General features: G+C 41.9%; 1 pseudogene; it reads left to right on the forward strand.

The window, feature by feature from the left end:
• The first annotated feature begins 13327 nt into the window (after positions 1–13327).
• Positions 13328–13695, forward strand: LOC101613109 (annotated as a pseudogene).
• Positions 13696–20820: the final 7125 nt, after the last annotated feature.

Here is a 20820-nt window from a genome sequence, read left to right on the forward strand (position 1 = left end):
ACTCAAAAGGCACCGTAGTGCTGAGAAGTGACAGAGGAGTGTTCAGCACTGAAACATCTCTTTCACACCTTCCAAGTCTCAGGGTCCCTTGAGGACAAGGTGGCAGAAAGAATGTAAGAGTCAAAGGATGGGTAGGACTGCTTACAATGCAATATTCCAAACACAAAATGGCTTGGATATCCATGACCTCACCTCATAATAGGAGGAAAAGATGTTGACATCAAAATAAAATAGATACTAGTTGAGAGGGGGAGGGGATATGATGGAGGGTAGGTATGTGAAGGGGAAAGTGGAGGGGAATATCATGCTTTATTGTCTGTAAATATGGAAGCTGTTAATAAAAAAAATTGAAAAAGAAGTACTTTGAAGAATAATGGTCAGTGCACCTCAAAACAACAAGATCATGCAGGCTGGGGATGTAGCTCAGTGGGCAGAGCACTTGCAGGTTTTGGTCAGAAAGTATATTAAAATTATTGTTCCTAGGAAACAAAATGTGTCACACATGCATGTGAAAAGGCTTGAACCTAGCAATGAGTATGCATCACTCATGTCTTTATAAGTAGCTTTCTCATGGCTTTGTTTAGCCTCTGGACTATCTGTAATAATTAATAGTTTATTGTCTTCCCACAACTATTATTGGCATAGCTATACATTAATTAATAAGTTTAATAATAAGGATATAGGTTCTATGGTAGTTCTAGAATAAGTAAATAATTTATAACAAGAAACGATTAGCTGGATATGGTGGCACACAGCAGTAATTCTAGCACTCAGGAGGCTAAGGCAGAAGGATAACCACAAATCTGAGGGTAGCCTATGCTACATAGTGAGCTTGAGGCCTGGGTTGCATTGTGAGGCACTATATCAAAGATCCTGGGCTGGAGAGATGGCTTAGTGGTTAAGCGCTTGCCTGTGAAGCCTAAGGACCCCGGTTCGAGGCTCAATCCCCCAGGACCCACGTTAGCCAGATGCACAAGGGGGGGCATGCGTCTGGATTTCGTTTGCAGTGGCTGGAGGCCCTGGCACACCCATTCTCTCTCTATCTATCTATCTCTATCTGCCTCTTTCTCTCTCTGTCACTCTCAAATAAATAAATAAAATAAACAAAAAAAATCCAAGAAAAAAAATTTCAGTAATGTTTTCAATTAGGGATGAGTGGAGTGGGAGTCAGGGGACTCTGTTTAGCAGAACATAGGGACCCCCCCATCAGCACAGAACTCTGGGTGTGGCCCTCCTGAGTTCTATTAGTGTTCACTCACCTGGGGTTCAAGATGTACTCACCTTGGCCAAGACAGCTTAGGCTTTGAGAGCAAGTCTTCCATCCAGTGGTCCAGAGAGCTGAGCTCTTTCCTTGACACTCCATACCCCCATCCCTTAGCAGGGGGCCAAGCAGACCCTACACTTGATCATCAGCTCCAACAAGCTGAAGGAAACAGTTTTGCTTGTGGATTCTCTGCTAATATCTACTGTATTCCATGCATCTCTGATCAAACAGCCTAGCCAATCCTCCTCTTCCTCCTCCCTCTGCCTGGCCACTCCCCAACACCCTCTTAATTTAATTTCTCCAGATAAGGTGTTGTAACTGCTTTAGAAAATACTGCCCTTGCAGTAAGAACAATCTTATGTATTCCAGCTCCCAGCATCAGGCAAACTTCACTTTGAGTAACTCTTTCTGCAAGAAGTTGGAGGAGTGGGGAGAGGGCAGGTTGCAAGATGTGGCCAATGGTACCCACTACTGGGAAAATGCCCTGCTGGGGACACACACACTGGAAGTGGAGGATTGTGCTAGATTATGACTAGGACCTAAACTTATTCCCAAAAATCTTCATAAGAAAGACGCAGGGTGGTGGTACATACCTGTAGTCTCAGCACTCATAAGGCTGAGGTAGGAGTATCATACATTTAAGATCAGTCTGAGCTACAGAGTAAGATCTTGTCTCAAAGAAAACAAACAGGGAATGGAGAAATTGCTCAGTGGTTGGGGCACATGCTTGTAAAGCCTGATAGCCTGGATTCAATTCTCCAGTACCCACAAAAAGCCAGATGCACAAAACTTGCAATGGCAGTAGGCCCTGGTGCTCCTACACTATCTCTCTCTCTCTCATAAATAAAAATATTTAAAACAAACAGACCAAGGGCTAAAGGTCACTGGTGGAGTGCTTGCTTAGCAAAGGGAGGGGGCTCCATCTTGGGTATCACAAAAAAAAATCAGGAGGCAGGAGGTTCAGAGTCAGAGGAAAGGTGACCAGAAATTGTCATGCTACAGATTTTGAGCATTATAACTGGACTCAAGTCTCAGAATGCTCTAAAATCTGGAGAAAGAGGCTATGGACCATCATTTGGGACTTCAACAGGAACCAGGGGTGGTGTGGCATGGACCTCCAACCCATGAGACTATGAATACCAATTGTGATGGTATCTTTTGTTGTTGTTGTTTGGTTGTTTTTTTTGTTTTGTTTTTTGTTTTTACACTTTCTTTTCTTTTCTTTTTTTAGTTTTATTTTTGAGGCAGGGTCTCACTCTAGCCCATGCTGACCTGGAACTCACTCTGTACCCCAGGCTGACCTCAAACTTCTGGTGATCCTACCTTAGCCTCCTAAGAGCTGTGTTCCACCATGCTCAGCTCAACTCTAATGTTTTAAGCAGGAGAAGGACTAATCTCTAAGAGCCAGCTGGGGCCCAGACATTGAGGGGAGAGGAAAATGGAGGGAAACATGTGGCTTCAGCTTGCAGGATAAAATGGAGCCAGATCCAGACTGATGGCAGTACCACTCCATTCCAAGGAGGAGCCACACAGATGTGTTTCTCAGGTTGACACCAGTATGGGGTGGAGGGAACTTGATTGAGGGATTGATCACCCTGCTCATGGCTGAGTTATTTACTCCTCAGGTCATTAGATCTGTAAATTACATTTCTTATAGTTTTGCCGACTGTGGATCTTCATGTGGTGGGGATGAATAAAGAGCTGAGAAATCAAGAAAATGAATGAATAATTAAGAATTCCTATAGCTGTCAAAAAGGTAATTAATGGTACTTGGGAAGGAGTGTAAATTGGTATCTTTGCCTATGGACTGTCAGGCCAGTGCTTCATCAATGAAGTGAGCAGAGAGTGCACCTCAAGCATTTGTCTAATTAGAACTTATTCCCAAGTATCAACCTGGATGAAAGAAACAAAATGTAATTTGAAATCAATTCCACACAAAGATCCCCAAGTGTTGCAGCCAGATTCACATTGCTGGTAGAAATCAGCCAACTAAGAGCAGCTTGTGGGAAAAAGAGGTTGATTTTGGATTACAGGCTTGAGGGAAAGCTACATGATGGCAGGAGAAAATGATGGCATGAGCAGAGGGTGGACATCACTCCCTGGCCCACATAAGGTGGACAATAGCAACAGGAGAGTGTTCGAAACACTAGCAAGGGGAAAGTGGCAATAACACCCATAAAACTGCCCCCAACAACACACTCCCTTCAAGAAGCATTAATTCCCAAATCTCCATCTGTTGGGAACCTAGCATTCAGAACACCTAAGTTTATGGGGGACACCTGAATCAAAGGGAAGTCTTCACAATGGGCAGAACTTCGGGCAGTGCACATGGTTGTGCATTTTGCTTGGAAAGATGGCCAGATGTGCGGTTATACACTGATTCATGGACTGTGCCCAGTGGTTTGGCTGGATGGCCTGGGACTTGGAAGGTGAGTGAGAAGGGCATATGTTCACAGCGGTTTGAACCCCAAAATCTGTATTATTCAGAGTTCTCTAAAGGAATAGAACTGCTAGAATTAATTATTTTAAAAAGGAAATTTATTGGATTAGCTTATGATAGTCCAGTAGCAGTTGCAGGCTCAAGAATCAAGGAACCTGGTAGCTGCTCAGTCCACATGGCCAGATGCCTCAGCAGTACCAATCCGGCACTGAAGGCCTGGAGGCTTCCTGAGGAAGGTTTCAATCCATGTGGGTCTTCAGTTGATGCTGGTCTTCAGTCCGTGCTGGTCTTCAATCCATGCTAGAAGGCAGCAAGCAGCTCTGGCAGCCAAGTAGGAAGAAGGAAGGGGCTCTTTTCACCCACAGCTTCCTTATATAAAGTCCCCCTCTGAGAGGGGCCACCTGCTGTGGGGGAAGGGCTCACTCTGGGAGAAGGGCTTCCTCCTTCAGTTATTCCTTCCTGGAAGCAACTTTGGAGAGCCACCTGAAAGGTATTTCTGTGGATTTCTAAACAGATCAAGTTGACAAAACCTTAACTATCACACCAAGTATAATGAAAGTGCTATCACAACCAATGCTCAATAACCAGCAGCTTCCAGAAGTTCCCCACACACTGTGGGGTCTCCCCCATCAGAGTGCAGGAGTCCTCAGCCTGTGTATCCCAGAGATGGGAAGAGCAAGCACATGAACCTACGAGAGAGCACGGCCTGTCCACCTGCTCCTTGGCAAGCCAGATCTTAACTTCCAAGCAGTAGGAGGCCAGAAGTCCGCAGTTCCAGGACAGACATACTGGGCTACATACTGACTCAGGGCTACCATGCATTGCTCTGCCTTTTCCTATAACAAAGCCCCTCGGATCTATCCTGGGAGGACTTCAGCCAGCACCCACAAAGTGTTGGGGCTTCTCAATGTGTATGAGATTCTCAATAGATTTCATCCACCCCTGATATCCACAGAGCAAAGATTTATTTTGCCTCATTTTTCAGAGGTCTCAGTCCATGGCCAACCAGAAACCTACTGTTTCTGACCCTATGGTGAGGCACAGTATCATGATAGAAAGGTGTGGAGGATCAAAACTGTTATGCTCACCTGAGAGACAGCTGAAAGAGAAGAGAGAAGGGAGGTAATAGAAGGAGGGAGGAATGGTCCCATCACCTAGGTCCCACCTCCTAATAGTCCATCAGATTATGAACTAGTCAATGGTCAATGGATTCCTCCATCCTTGAGATCATGATCTAGTCACTTCCCTGAATTCCACCTATGAGCATTGCTGCACCAGAGCCCAGACTTTTGGGTGACATGTCAGATCCAAAACATAACACATGGGCACACAGACATAATAGGTGATTTGATACAAAGAAAATAGATATGTGTACTGATACACAGACGTCTAAGCAATCACAGATACATAGATACATGCACACAAATTCATAGACAAACATGATAGATGAAGTTTGTACTTACAAGGCCCTGCACTCCATCCTCAGCACCAATAGAAAAAGAAAAAATCTTGCCAGCCAGGCATGGTGGTGCATGTCTTTAAATGAAGCACTCAGGAGACAGGATAGGAGGATCACTATGAGTTTGAGGCCAGCCTATAGAGTTCCAGGTGAACCTGGGTTAGAGTGAGACCCTGACCCCCCCCAAAAAAGAAAAGAAAATCTTGCCATATATGATAGATAGGTAGAACATAGATATATAGATATGATAGACAAATAGGTGGATGAATGGATGGACAAATTATTATAGATGACTGATAAAATGTAGATGATAGATTAGATAGATAGATAGATAGATAGATAGACAGACAGACAGACAGACAGACAGACAGACAGACAGACAGAAGTACATGATGCGGGATATACAGGTTCATATGAATGATTCATAATGATAGATAACACATAGGTAGATGATGGATCACCAATATAGAAAATAGCTACATACATACAGATGGCATGGTGGAACATAGGTAGGTGATAGTCAGGTGATGGCAACATATGGATGACAGATGTGCGATGAGCAATGGACAGGTGGGTAGAGGAAGTGAGAGAAGAGGGCTTGTAGTGTTTGGACCCTTGTGTGCTGTGGGTGAGGACTCAATGTCAGCCTTGTGGAAAACAATTTGATGCACCTGAATCAGACTTCCAGTCAGCAAGGATCACAGCCAGGTGGTTATCCTGAGTCAGGCCCAGCTTTCAAGGTGAGTCTTTCCCCACTTCGGGGACTCACAGGCACCTAGGTACCTCCATTTCCAGGACCAAGGGTCTTCCAGCACAGTGCTAACCACAGCATTCCTGGTTGGTGTGGATCCAGACTGACTGGGGACAGAGAATGATAATAGGAGAGACAAGAGTGACAGTGGAAGAAGGTGCAGAGTATGGAATGCAGGAAGCCAGATGGGACAGGGGTGTCAACAGTCTGCTGCAGACTGGTTCTCCATGTGTTGTCCACAGAGGCCCCATATTGCCTGGAGTGGGGAGAATCAGACATTTGCCTACCCCTGATCCCATGCTGCCCAGAATCATCATTTTATTGTATTTTTTATTTTTATTGACAACTTCCTTCCATATAGACAATATAACATGATCATAATCCCCTGCTACCACTGTCCATTTCTCCGCTCCCAAATTCACTGAATTGAATCCTTCCTTCCAACTAATCTCTCTTCTATTTTGATGTCATTTTTCTCTCCTATTATGCCAGGTAAGTAGTACTAGCCACTGAGAGGTCATGAGTACCATGGCCCCTTTGTGTCTGGAAGACAATATTTCAAAGTTCCTTGGCTCTTGCATTCTTTCTGCCACCTCTTCTACAATGGTCCTTAAATCTTGGGTAGAAATGTCTTAGTGCTGAACACACCACTATCAGTTCTTCTCAGCATTTTGGTGAATTTTGAGTCTCCCCAATGGACACCACCATCTGAAAAGAAAAGCTTCTCTAACCAAAAGTGAGTAGCATTAGGGTATAAACATATATGGGTATAAGCATTAAGAAAAGTGTTTAGGGCTGGAGGGACAGCTTAGCAGTTATGGAGTTTGTCTACAAAGCCAAAGGACCCAGGTTTGAGTCCCCAGGACCCATGTAAGCCAGATGTATAAGGGGGCACTGTGTCTAGAATTCATTTAAGTGGCTGGAGCCCTGGAATGCCCATTTTCTCTTTCTCTTTCTCTCTCTCTCTCTCTCTATTTCTCTCTCTCTTTCCCTCTTTCTCTCTGACAAATAAATAAATAAAAATAAAATATTTTTAAAAGTGCTTACAGGGCAGTTTTGTAGGCATAATATATGCATTTAGCCAGACAACAGCAGGCATTACTATTCTAGGGCTTATGACCTCCCCTACCATAGGCTTTTGACTAGGTTTTCAGTACCAGGCATGTATTCCCTCCCATGGCTTAAGCTTCCAATCCAAGTAGAGAACAATTGGTTTTCCCCATAACAGACTCATTGGCTCATTTGGCCTATCTGGCCAATCTTAAGGCTTGCAATGTCCACTGCTGTTTACCACCACTGATGACTTCTCTCTCTCCCATTGGGCTACATGCAGCATGGCTTTTTCCACCTTTCTGTCAGCTGGTTTACAGGGAGGAGGTTTTCCACTCAGCTACAGCTTGATTTGTCAGCGATTTTGCAGCCCAAACATGTGGAGTCTTCAGCAACAGGGTTTGCCCTTATAGTTCTGGTGGGCATCCAAAGAGCCTTGCCAATGGCTTGTAATGTTTTGGGGGCATCAGGGACCTTCCTGGCCAACAACTTACTGGAAGGTATCCCATCCCTGGCACTGAAATTTTTCTAGTAAAAACCCATGGCTTCTCATGGAGAATGTTAATAAAAATTAAATTTAAAAATAAAAAAGAATTTTTAAAAAGATGGCAATAAAAAAAAAAAACATGGCTTCTGGTTGTACCATTAACCATAGGCTTTTGATTAGGGTTTCAGTAGTAGGCATGAATTTCCTCCCATGGAGTAGGCCTCAAATCCAATCAGAGAGCAGTTAGTTTCTCCCATAACAGACATGCCACCATTGCATCAGTTGGTACATTTGATGTGGCAAATTTTTTAATTTCATTTTCTTTATAGCTGAATAAAACCCAAGTGTGTGAATATACCATATCTTCATTATCCATTCATCAGTTGATAGGCATATATGCTAGTTATCATGAATAGAACAGCAATAAACATAAATGAGCAAGTATCCCTATAGTAATGTGAAGAGTCCGTAGGATACATGCCTAGGTGTGCTATAGCCAGGTTGTATGGTAAATCTATTTGTAGCTGTCTCTGGAACCTCCACACTGATTTCCACAATGGTTGTACCAGTTTATATTCCCACCAACAGAGAAGCCTCTCCCTTGAGCTGCAGATTCTTCCCCATACTCTCACCAGCATTTATTGTCATCTGACTTTTTGATGATAGCCATTTTGACATGAGTGAGATGGAATCTCAAAGTCATTTTTTTATGAGAGAGAGAGAATGGGCACACCAGCACCTCCAGTCATTGCAATCAAACTCCAGACATGTGCTGTATCTTGTGCTCATGTGCAAACTTGTGTGTTTGCCTCACCTTGTGCATCTGTCTTAGGTGGGATCTGGAGAGATAAACATGGGTCCCTAGGCTTTGCAGCCAAGCACTTTAACCGCTAAGCCATCTCTCCAGCCCTCAAAGTAACTTTTTGTTTGTTTGTTTGGTTTTGTTTTCTTTTGGTTTGATTTTTCGAGGTAGGGTCTCACTCAGGCCCAGGTTGACCCGGAATTCACTGGGTAGTCTCAAGGTGGCCTCAAACTCACTGCAATCCTCCTACCTGTGCCTCCTGAGGGGGGAATTAAAGATGTATTTATTTTATTTTATTTTTGAGAGAGACAGAGAGAGGGGAAAAGAAAGATTGGGTGGGGGGGGAGACAGGGCACACCAGGGCTTTTCAGCCTCTGTGGACAAACTCCAGATGTGTGCACCCCCTTGTGCACATGTATGACAGTGCATGCTTGAGTCACTTGCAACTGGCTATATGTGAGACCTGGAGATTCAAACAAGTGTTCTTTAGGCTTCATAGACAAGCACCTTAACCACTAAGCCATCTCTCCAGCCCTCAAAGTAGTTTTAATTTGCATTTCCATGGTGCCTAAGGATGCAGAACATATTTTTAGATGTTTATTGGCCATTTGAATTTCTTCTTTTGAAAACTCTCTATTCAGTTCTATAGCCCATTTTTTGATTGGGTTGTTTGGTCTTATTATGTAGTTTTTTTAAAAAAATTCTTTGTATATCCTAGATGTTAATCCTCTATCAGATAAAAAGTAGATGACAAAGATTTTCTCCCATTCTGTAGGTTGCCTGTGCTCTATTCACAGTGTCCTTTGCTGTACAAAAGCTTTTTAAGAGCTGAGCATGGTAGCACACACCTTTAATCCCAGCACTCAAGCGGTAGAAGTAGGAGGATCACAGTGAGTTCAAGGCCACCCTGAGACTACAGAGAGAATTCCAGGTCAGCCTGAGCTAGAGTGAGACCCTACCTTGAAATAAAATAAAAAGCAGCTTTGTAGCCAGGCATGGTGGCACACGCCTTTAATCCCAGCACTTGGGAGGCAAAGGTAGGAGGATTGCCATGAGTTCAAGGCCACCCTGAGATGACAGAGTTAATTCCAGGTCAGCCTGGACCAGAGTGAGACCCTATATTGAAAAACCAAAAATAAAAAAAAAAAGCTTTGTAATTTCATGAGTTCCCAGTGGTTATTATTAGTTTTACTTCCTGAGCAACTGGGGTTATACTCCGAAAGTCATTGACTAAGCCAATATGTTGAAGGGTTTCCCCTACTTTTTCCTCTAGCAATTCAGTTTCAGGTCTGATATTAAAGTCTTTAATCAATCTGTGGTAGATGCTTGTGCATGGAGAGAGATAAGGATCTATTTTCATCTTTTTGTTGGTGTTGTTTTTTGAGGTAGGGTCTCACTCTAGCCCAGGCTGACCTGGAATTCACTACATCATCTCATGGTGGCCTCAAACTCACAGCAATCCTCCTACCTCTGCCTCCCAAGTGCTGGGATGAAAGGTGTGCACCACCATGCCTGGCCTTATTTTCATCTTTCTATATATCGCTTTCTGGTTTCTCAGCACGATTTGTTAAAGAGGCTGTCTTATTTTTTAATTTTCTTTTCAGAGAAATCACTGTGTTTTAATTTTTTTTAATTATTAACAACTTCCATAAGTATAGACAATAAACCATGGTAATTCCCTCCCCCCTCATTTTCCTTTCACAACTCCACTCTCCACTATACCCCCCCCCAATCAGTCTATCTTTTATTTTGTTGTCATCATCTTTTCCTCCTATTATACTGGTTTTGTATAAGTAGTACCAGGCACTGCAAGATCATGAATATCCAGGCCATTTTGTGTCTGGAACAGTGCATTGTAAGGAGTCCTATCCTTCCTTTGGTTCTTACATTCTTCCTGCCACCTCTTTCTCAATGGACTCTGAGCCTTGGAAGGTGTAATTGAGATGTTTCAGTGCTGAGCACTCCTCTGTCACTTCTTCTCAGCACTATGGTGCCTTCTGAGTCATCCCAGAGGTCACTGCCATCTGAAAAAAAGAAGGTTTTCTAACCAAAAGTGAAAGTTGCATTAATATATGGGTATGAATATTAAGAAAAGTGTTTACTGGGCAGTTTGGTGAGCATAATATATGCATTTAGCCTGACACCAGCAGGCGTTACACCCCTAGGGCTCATGACTTCCCCCATAATAAGTTTTCAGTATCAGGTATGTATTACCTCCTGTGGAGCAGGCCTCCACTTCAATTAGAAAGTGGTTGGTTTCCCCCATAACAGACATGCCACTAATCTACCCACTGGCTCATTTGGCCTGGCTGGCCCAACTTAAGGCTTGCAGTCTCCACTGATGACTTTTCTCTCTCCCATGGAGCTGTATGCAGCATAGCATTTTCTAGCTTTCTGTCAGCTGTTCTGCAGGGAGGAGGTTTTCAGATCAATCACAGGAAGATTTCTCAGTGACCTAGCAGCCCAAGCATGTGGAGTCTTCAGCAATAGGGTCTTACCATCTATTGCTGGTGGGAAACCAAGAGCCTCAGTAGTGGCCTATAATGTTTTGGGGGGCATCAGGGACCTCCCTGGCCAACAACTCACTTGAAGGTATCCCATCCCTGGCACTGAAATTGTTCTAGTGACAATCTATGGCTTCTGGATGCACAATTGTCCAAAAAAGTAGGTTTCCATATGACATATTCGTAACCTCTCAGATTTTGATTACACCCCCCCACCCTACTTTTACTCAATCTCTTCCTCTGACCTCACTTAGGCCTTTCCACCCCCAGTAATCTGTTCTTCTACTTGCATATATACATTACCTTCCCTTAAGTCCTCCCCTATCCTCCCTCCCTTATAGCCCCTTTCTAGCTTACTGACCTCTGCTGCCAAGTTTTATTCCAACTCACATATAAGCCCAAACATTTGTAGCTAGGATCCACATATGAGAAAGAACATGTGGTGCTTGGCTTTCAGGACCTGGTTACCTCACTAAGTATAATCCTACCCTGGTCCATACATTCCCTGAAATTTTCATGAATTTATTTTTCTTTACTGCTGAATAGAACTCCATTGGAAAATGTGCCACATCTTCATTATCCACTCATCAGTTGAAGGACATCTAGGCTGGTTCCATTTCCTAGCTATTGTGAATAGAGCAGCAATAAATATGGTTGAGCAAATATCTTTAAGGTACTGTGATAAGTCCTTAGGATATATGCCTGGGAGTGGTATAGCTGGGTCATATGGTAGATCTATTTTTAGCTCTCTCAGGAAACTTCCATGCTGATTTTCACAATGGCTGTACCAGATTGCATTCCCACCAACAGTGCAGAAGGGTTCCTCTTTTTCAGCATCCTTTCCAGCATTCATTGTCATTTGATTTCTTGATAATAGCCATTCTGACAGGAGTGAAATGGAATTTCAAAGTAGTTTTTTTGTTGTTTGTTTTTATTTATTTGAGAGAGAAAGAGGCAGATAGAGAGGGAGAGAGAATGGGCATGTCAGGGCCTTCAGGCACTGCAAATGAACTCCAGGTGCATGTGCCACCTTGTGCATCTGGCTTACATAGGTCCTGGGGAATCAAGACTCAAACCAGGGTCCTTAAGCTTCACAGGCAAGCACTTACCCGCTGAGCCATTTCTCCAGCCCTCAAAGTAGTTTTAATTTGCATTTCCTTCATGGATCCGGACATTTTTTTAGATGTTTATAGGCCATCTGTATGCTTTCTTTTCAGAACTCTCTGTTTAGTTCCATAGCCCATTTTTAATTGGGTTGTTTGATTTCTTATTATTTAGTTGAGTTCTTTGTATATCCTGGTGTGGTGGTTTGATTCAGGTGTCCCCCATAAACTTAGGTGTTCTGAATGCTAGGTTCCCAGCTGATGGAGATTTGGGAATTAATGCCTCCTGGAGGGAGTGTATTGTTGGGGGTGGGCTTATGGGCTTTATAGCCAGTTTCCCCATGCCAGTGTTTGGCACACCCTCCTGTTGCTGTGTTCCATCTTATGTTGGCCAGGGGGTGATGTCCACCCTCTGCTCATGCCATCGTTTTCCCCTGCCATCGTGAAGCTTCCCCTCAAGCCTGTGAGCCAAAATAAACCTCTTTTTCCCAGAAGCTACTCTTGGTTGGGTGATTTCTACCAGCAATGTGAACCGGACTGCAACACCTGGATATTAATCCTCTGTCAGATGTCAGATTTTCTCCCATTCTGTAGGTTGCCTCTTTGCTCTATTCACAGTGTCTTTTGCTGTACAAAAGCTTTGTAATTTCATGATGTGCCAGTGGTTGATTAGTGGTTTTATTTCCTGAGTTTATATAGACTTATACTTAGAAAGTCATTGCCTATGCCAATATGTTGGAGGGTTTCCCCTATTTTTTCCTCTATCAGTTTCAGAGTTTCAGGTCTAATATAAAGGTCTTTGATCTTAATTCTTGTGCAGGGTGAGAGATAAGGGTCTATTTTCATCCTTCTACATATAAATATCCACTTTTCCCAGCACCATTTATTGAAGAGGCTTTGTTTTCTCCAATGAGTATTCTTGACATTTTTGTCAAAGATCAGGTGACTATAGCTGCCCAGACTTACATCTGGGTCCTCTATTCTGTTCCATTGGTCTGAGTGTCTATTTTTCTGCCAGTACCATGCTGTTTTGTTACTATGGCTCTGTAATATAGGTTAAAATCAGCCGTGTGTGTGTGTGTGTGTGTGTGTGTGTTATATCAGGCATACCACCAGTCTTATTTTTGTTGCTCAAAATTGTTTTGGATAAGCTGGACGTGATGGTATGCACCTTTAATCCCAGTACTTGCGAGGCAGAGATAGGAGGATTGCCATGAGTTTAAGGCCACCCTGAGACTACATAGTGAATTCCAGGTCAGTCTGAGCTGCAGTGAAATCCTACCTCAAAAAAAAAAAAAAAAAAAAAAGTGAAGGGATTTTTTTGTGTGTTTGCTTCCAAATGATTTTTAGGACTGTTTTTTCTATTTCTGTGAAGAATTCCATTGGAATTTTGATGGGGATTGCATTAAGTGTGTAGATTGCTTTTGGTAAGATTGACAGTTTTGCCCTTCACCACACAGACTAAAGATGGCGTCTGCTACTCGCATTATTCAGAAGTTATGGAACTGAGCATCCAGGTAAGACCTGCAGGAGAAATTGCAACTACACTACCAGGAGATCGCCACGTAGACTCAGCAGCCTTCTTGGTTCCCTGTGGGCCCCAGCCACAAGCTCTCCAACAATTATTATTGCACTCGTGATGGCTGCCAGGAAGCTGTGCCCCTTCCATCATCATGTCCTCACAAATGGTGCTGGTGTCAGGCAAGACAGCAGACAGCTCAGCTGTAGCAGCCACTGACAAGAAAACAGTGACACTTGCTCCTCCCATAAATAAGTGGGAGCTGTCCAAGGATCAGCCTTACCTGCCTTAAGCCACCTGGTCATATCCCCAGGGCCACCTGACTGCTTTTACTCCTTGCATTCCCTTTAGAGAGAATGTGACCTAATGTTTAACAAATACATGGAGCTCTATCATCCCCCTTCTCCTTTGCCTGTTTTTTTTTTGTTTTTGTTTTTTTTTTAATGACAGGGTTTTTGCTGAGTATAGTGGTATATGCCCGTAATCCCCACTTGGGAGGCGGATCCCCACTTGTAGGTGGACGTCATGGCGGTCCCATAGGATGACCCTATTGTAACTTTCAGTAGGTGCGGAAGGAAGCATCAAGACAGCGTTGAATCCATGCACCTCTGAAAGCTTAGAGTAAGGGGGAAAAGGTCACAGCCCTTGGCCAAAGTACAAGTGCCCCAGATTTCACAGCTGCAGGCTTCCTGAAGGAAGATGGAGTCTGGTTGGAGCAAAATGACAAAATAGATTCAGAAAGCTCAAAAGGAGTAGGTACACTGGTTATGGTGTGGTGTACAGAGGCCACCAGAAAGTCAACCAGAGTGCTCTGAGATGCCCCAAGCAAGATGTGACTCAAGCTGGCCTTGAACTTGCTATGTACTAGAGAATGACCTTGAAATTCTGATCCGCCTGCTTCTGCCTCCCAAATGTTGGGATTACAGGCATGTATGTTATACATGATTTGTGCAGGGCTGGGGATCAAACCAGGGCTTCATGCATACTAATAAAGTTTTATGATCCTGACTTGAAAAAAAAGATAGACATTTTAACAATATTGATCCTTCCAATCCAAGAACATTGGATGTCTTTCCATTTCCTAGTGTCTTCTGCAATTTCTTTCTTGTTTGGAATTTTTGTAAAAAAAAAAAAAAAAAATCAGATGGTTATAGAAGCCTGGGTTTATACCTTGGTCCTCGATCTTGCTCCACTGATCTACACCTGTATTTTTTAAAAGTATTGTGATGTTTTTGTTACTATAATTTAGTAATAGATCTTAAAATCAGGAATGGTGACACCTCCAACCTTATTTTTGTTGTTCAGAATTCCTTTGGCTATTTGAGGCTTTTCAGAATTGTCTTTTTTTTTAATTTTTGCTAATTGTTAGTAGCATTTTCCATGATTATAAAAAAAATCCTGTGTTAATTACCTCCCTCCGCCCCGACTTTCTCCTTTGAAATTCCATTCTCCATCATATTACCTCCCCATAACAAGCATTGTACTTACATATATATACAATCAACCTATTAAGTACCCTCCTCCCTTCCTTTCCCTTCCCTTTATGTCTCCTTTTTAATTTACTGGCCTCTGCTACTAAGTATTTTCATTCTCACGCATAAGCCCAGTCATCTGTAGCTAGGATCCACATATGAGAGAGAACATGTGGCGTTTGGCTATCTGGGCCTGGGTTACCTCACTTAGTATGATCCTTTCCAGGTCCATCCATTTTTCTGCAAATTTCATAACTTCATTTTTCTTTACCGCTGAGTAGAACTCCATTGTATAAATGTGCCACATCTTCATTATCCACTCATCAGTTGAGGGACATCTAGGCTGGTTCCATTTCCCAGCTGTTATAAATTGAGCAGCAATAAACATGGTTGAGCACATACTTCGAAGGAAATGAGATGAGTCCTTTGGATATATGCCTAGGAGTGCTATAGCTGGGTCATATGGTAGAACAACCTTTAGCTGTTTTAGGAACCTCCACACTGATTTCCACAAAGGCTGGACCAGATTGCATTCCCGCCAGCAGTGTAGAAGGGTTCCTCTTTTTCCACATCCCCGCCAACATTTATGATCATTTGTTTTCATGATGGTGGCCAATCTGACAGGAGTGAGGTGGAATCGCAATGTAGTTTTAATTTGCATTTCCCTGATGACCAGTGACGTAGAACATTTTTTTAGATGCTTATATGCCATTCATATTTCTTCCTTTGAGAACTCTCTATTGAGCTCCATAGCCCATTTTTTGACTGGCATGTTTGATTCCTTATTATTTAACTTTTTGAGTTCTTTGTATATCCTACATATTAATCCTCTATCAGATATATAGCTGGCGAAGATTTTTTCCCATTCTGTAGGTTGCCTCGTTGCTTTTTTCACTGTGACCTTTGCAGTGCAAAATCTTTGTAATTTCATGAGGTCCCAGTGATTGATCTGTGTTTTTATTGCCTGAGCAACTGGGGTTGTATTCAGAAAGTCTTTGCCAAGACCAATATGTTCGAGGGTTTCCCCTACTTTTTCCTCTACCCATTTCAGAGTTTCAGGTCTGATGTTAAGGCCCTTAATCCTTTGGACTTAATTCTTGTGCATGGCGAGAGAGAAGAATCTATTTTCATCCTTCTGCAGATATATATCCAGTTTTCCCAACACCATTTGCTGAGGAGGCTGTCTTTTCTCCAATGACTATTTTTGGCATTTTTATCAAATATCAAGTGGCTATAGCTACTTGGGCTTACATCTGGGTCCTCTATTCTGTTGCACTGATCTACATGTCTGTTTTTGTGCCGGTACCACGCTGTTTTTGTTACTATGGCTCTGTAGTATAGGTTAAAATCAGGTATGGTGATACCACCAGCCTTATTTTTGTTGCTCAGTATTATTTTAAATATTTGAGGTTTTTTGTGATTCCAAATGAATTTTTGGATTGTTTTTTCTATTTCCATGAAGAATGCTTTTGGAATTTTGATAGGGATTGCATTAAATGTGTAGATTGCTTTAGGTAAGATTGCCATTTTCACAATATTGATTCTTCCAATCCAGGAACAAGGGATGTTTCTCCACTTTCTAGTGTGTTCTGCAATTTCTCGCTTGAGTGTTTTAAAGTCCTCATTGTAGAGATTCTTTACTTCCTTGGTTAGGTTTATTCCAAGGTACTTTATTTATTTATTTATTTATTTTTGATGCAATTGTGAATGGGAGTGATTCTCTGATTTCATCCTTTGTGTGTTTGTTATTAGCATATATGAAGGCTACTAATTTCTGTGTATTTATTTTGTATCCTGCTACATGGCTGCAGGTTTTGATCAGGTCTAACAGTTTGCTAGTAGAGTCTTTAGGGTCCTTATGTATAGAATCATGTCACCTGCAAATAATGATAACTTGATCTCTTCCTTTCCAATTTGTATCCCTTTTATGTGTGTCTCTTGCCTTATTGCTATGGCTAAGACTTCCATTACTATATTAAATAAAAGTGGGAACAGTGGACACCTTTGTCTTGTTCCTGATTTTAGTGGAAAAGCTTCCAGTTTTTCCCCATCTAGTAATATGTTGGCTATAGGCTTGTCATAAACAGCTTTTATTATATTGAGATATGTTCCTTCTATTCCCAGTCTCTGTAGGACTTTTATCATGAAGGGATGTTGGATTTTGTCAAATGCTTTCTCTGCGCCCAATGAGATGATCATGTGATTTTTGTCCTTCAACCCATTTATATAATGTATTACATTTATAGATTTGTGTATATTGAACCATCCCTGCATCTCTGGGATAAAGCCTACTTGGTCAGGGTGAATGATCTTTTTGATATACTCTTGTATTCTGTTTGCCAATATTTTGTTGAGAATTTTTGCATCTATGTTCATGAGGGAGATTGGTCTGTAATTTTCTTTTCTTGTTCTATCTTTGCCTGGTTTTGGTATCAGGGTGATGCTGGCCTCATAGAATTAGTTTGGTAGAATTCCTTCTTTTTCTATTTCCTGGAAAAGCTTAAGAAGCAATGGTGTTAGCTCTTCCTTAAAGGTCTGGTAAAATTCAGCAGTGAATCCATCCGGGCCTAGGCTTTTTTTAGTTGGGAGATTATTGATAACTGTTCAGATCTCCATGTTTGTTATAGGTCTATTAAGTGATTAATCTCATTTTGATTTAATTTAGGTAGGTCATATAGATCAAGGAAATCATCCATTTCTTTTAGATTTTCATGCTTTGTGGAGTATATGCTTTTATAGTATGTCCCTATGATTTTTTGAATTTCTCTGGAATCTGTTGTGATGTTACCTTGTTCACTCTGATTTTATTACTTTGTGTCTCTTCTCTCTTTATTCTGGTCAGATTTGCTAAGGGTTGATCAATCTTGTTTATCCTTTCAAAGAACCAACTCTTTGTTTCATTAATTCTTTGGATTGTTCTTTTTGTTTCTATTTCATTAATTTCTGCCCTAATCTTTATTATTTCCTCCCGTCTACTGATTTTGGTTTGCCTTGTTCTTCTTTTTCCAAGGCTTTAAGGCGAAGCATTAGGTTATTTACTTGCGACCTTTCTAATTTCTTAATATAGGCACTTAAGGCTATAACTTTACCTGTTAGAACTGCCTTCATTGTATCCCAGAGATTTTGATATGTTGTGTTCTCATTATCGTTTGACTCTATAAATTTTTTGATTTCCTTTTTGATTTCTTCATTGACCCATTCATCATTTAGTAGTGTATTGTTTAGTTTCCATGATTTTGTGTATGCTCTATAGCCTTTCTTGCTACTGATTTGTAGTTTAATTCCATTGTGGTCAGATAGAGTGCAAGGAATTATTTCAATTTTCCTGAATTTGTTAAGATTTGCTTTGTGTCCTATTATATGGTCTATTTTAGAGAATGATCCATGTGCTGCTGAAAAGAATGTATATTCTGCAGCCTTTGGATGAAATGTCCTGTATATATCTGTTAGGTCCATTCCTTCTATGACCTCATTTAGTCCAGATTCCTCTCTGTTTATTTTTTCCCGGGATGACCTGTCAATTGATGAGAGTGGGGTGTTAAAGTCACCCACCACCACTGTGTTTGTTGTTATCTGTGACCTTATTTCTAATAGTGTTTGTTTGATGAATTTGGGAGCCCCCATGTTAGGTGCACATATGTTTAGGATGGTAATGTCCTCCTGTTGGAGTGTGCCCTTAATCAGCATATAGTGACCTTCCTTATCTTTCTTGACTAACGTTGGACTGAAGTCTACCTTGTCAGATATTAGGATAGCAACCCCTGCTTGTTTTCTAGGCCCATTTGCTTGAAACACCGTCTTCCAACCTTTCACCCTAAGATAATGTCTATCCTTTGTAGAAAGGTATGTTTCTTGAAGACAACAAATTGTAGGATCCTGGATTTTAACCCAGTCTGCAAACCTATGTCTTTTCGTTGGAGCATTGAGGCCGTTAATATTTACAGTATTATTGAAAGGTGTGTATTTATGTTTGCCTTTTGTTGTTGTTGTTGTTGTTCCCGTTCTACCTGTGCTCTCTTGTGTTAACTAGTATTTGAGTATTGCTTGTTTTTGCTAGGTTCCTTATATGTGTGCTTTTCCTTTTCTTCAGCATGGAAGATTCTATCAAGTATTTTCTGTAGAGCTGGTTTTGTCTTCAAATACTCCTTTAACCTGCTTTTGTCATGGAAGGTCCTTATTTCTCCGTCTATTTGAATGGATAACTTTGCAGGATAAAGTAACCTTGGTTGACAGTTGTTATCTTTCAGAACTTGGAATATATCACTCCAAGCCCTTCTGGCTTTAAAAGTTTGTGTTGAATAATCTGCTGTAATCCTGATGGGCTTGCTTTTGTAGGTAACTTGATTTTTCTCTCTAACTGCTTTCAGTATTTTTTCCTTGGTTTGTGTGTTTGGTAGTTTGATTATAATATGACGAGGAGAGGTTCTTTCCAGGTTTTGTCTGGCTGGGGTTCTAAAGGCTTCCTGTATCTGCATTGGCACTTCTTTCCCAATTTGTGGGAAATTTTCTTCTATGATTTTGTTGAAGACACCTACTATCCCTTTGGAGTGGATTTCTTCTCCTTCTACTATGCCCTGAATTCTTATATTGGATCTTTTCATAGTGTCCCGAATATCTTGAAATTCCCACTCCTACTTTTCTATAAGTTTTTCTTTCTCTTTGTTGGACTGTATTAGATCTGCCACCTGGTCTTCTAGCTTAGATATTCTGTCCTCTCCTTCATCCATTCTACTGGTGAGGCTTTCTACAGAGTTTTTTAATTCATTAACTGTGTTCTTCATTGCTAGTAATTCTGACTGGTTTTTCTGTATTATTTCTATTTCCTTGTTTATGTCTTGTATTGCCTTCTTTATTTCAAGAAATTGGTTTCCTGCATTTTCTTTGATTCCTTTGATTTCCTCTTTAAGTTCCTCTTTGACTCCTTTGATTTGTTCTCTGACTTCTTTGAACATATTTACAATCATCCTTTTGAAATCTTTCTCAGGCATTTCCTCTAACTCATTCTCACTGGAGGTCATTTCTGATGCATTAATACTTTTAGGTGGATTTATGTCGTCTTGCCTTTTAGTGTTTCTTGTGTTATAATGTATATATTTTTGCATCTTGGATTAAGTTAATGCTTGGATTTTCTAGCTAGCTGGGTATTCTTAGCTGTATCAATTGATTTGATGTTATATATTTTCAGGGTAGGAGCTTAAGGTGTTAGGTGTGGCTCTTAAGACTCTCAGAGTTTCTACAAAGGTGCTCCTAGGGGTTGAGTTTCCCTGCTATGAGAGTATTCAAGTAGGCTGAGTGGAATAAAATACAGGTAGATTCTAAAAGTTAACTAAACACTGTACACATTCAATCAAAAATAGCCCCAATTATGTATGCCGGAGTAGTTATTATTACAACCAGATCCTCTATCAACATAGAGGTTAAGATTTCTGGTCTGTTGAGGGATCCAAGTGAGCTTGTGATCAAGTGAGACCCTTCCCTGGTGCAATCCCAGTTACCTTGGATGAGTTTGGTCTCAGTCAAGTTGCTGCCTGGCCATCGGGCTGCTGTTCTGATTTCTGGAGCTGGGCACTGGCTTTTCCTGTGGGACAAACCGAGCCTGGCAAGTGTGGCCCTGCAGATCAGCACCCCTGCTGCTGGAACTACTGCTGCTAAAGCTGCCTCTGATGGGTCTGTCAGCTGCTGAAGCTGCTGCTGCTGGGCTCACCGCTGCTGCTGCCTCTGTTGTTGCTGCTGCTGTAGCTGCCACTTCTGGAGCCACTGCTGCTGAAGCTGCTGCTGCTGGGTCTGCAGCTGTTGCCGCTCCTGGGTCTGCTGCTGTTGGGGCCTCTGTTACCAGTGCTGGAGTTGCTGGGTCCCACTGTTGCCCCAAGTTGGCGTGGCCAGTCCGGGACCGCTGCTCTGTTCGCTGGAGCTGGGCTCAGGCGGTGGGGGAGGGGAGGGAGCCGCAGCTGCTCTGGATCTCTCACTGT

Source organism: Jaculus jaculus, chromosome 8 (genome assembly GCF_020740685.1).
Source record: "Jaculus jaculus isolate mJacJac1 chromosome 8, mJacJac1.mat.Y.cur, whole genome shotgun sequence".
In the NCBI taxonomy this organism is placed as follows: Eukaryota; Metazoa; Chordata; class Mammalia; order Rodentia; family Dipodidae; genus Jaculus; species Jaculus jaculus.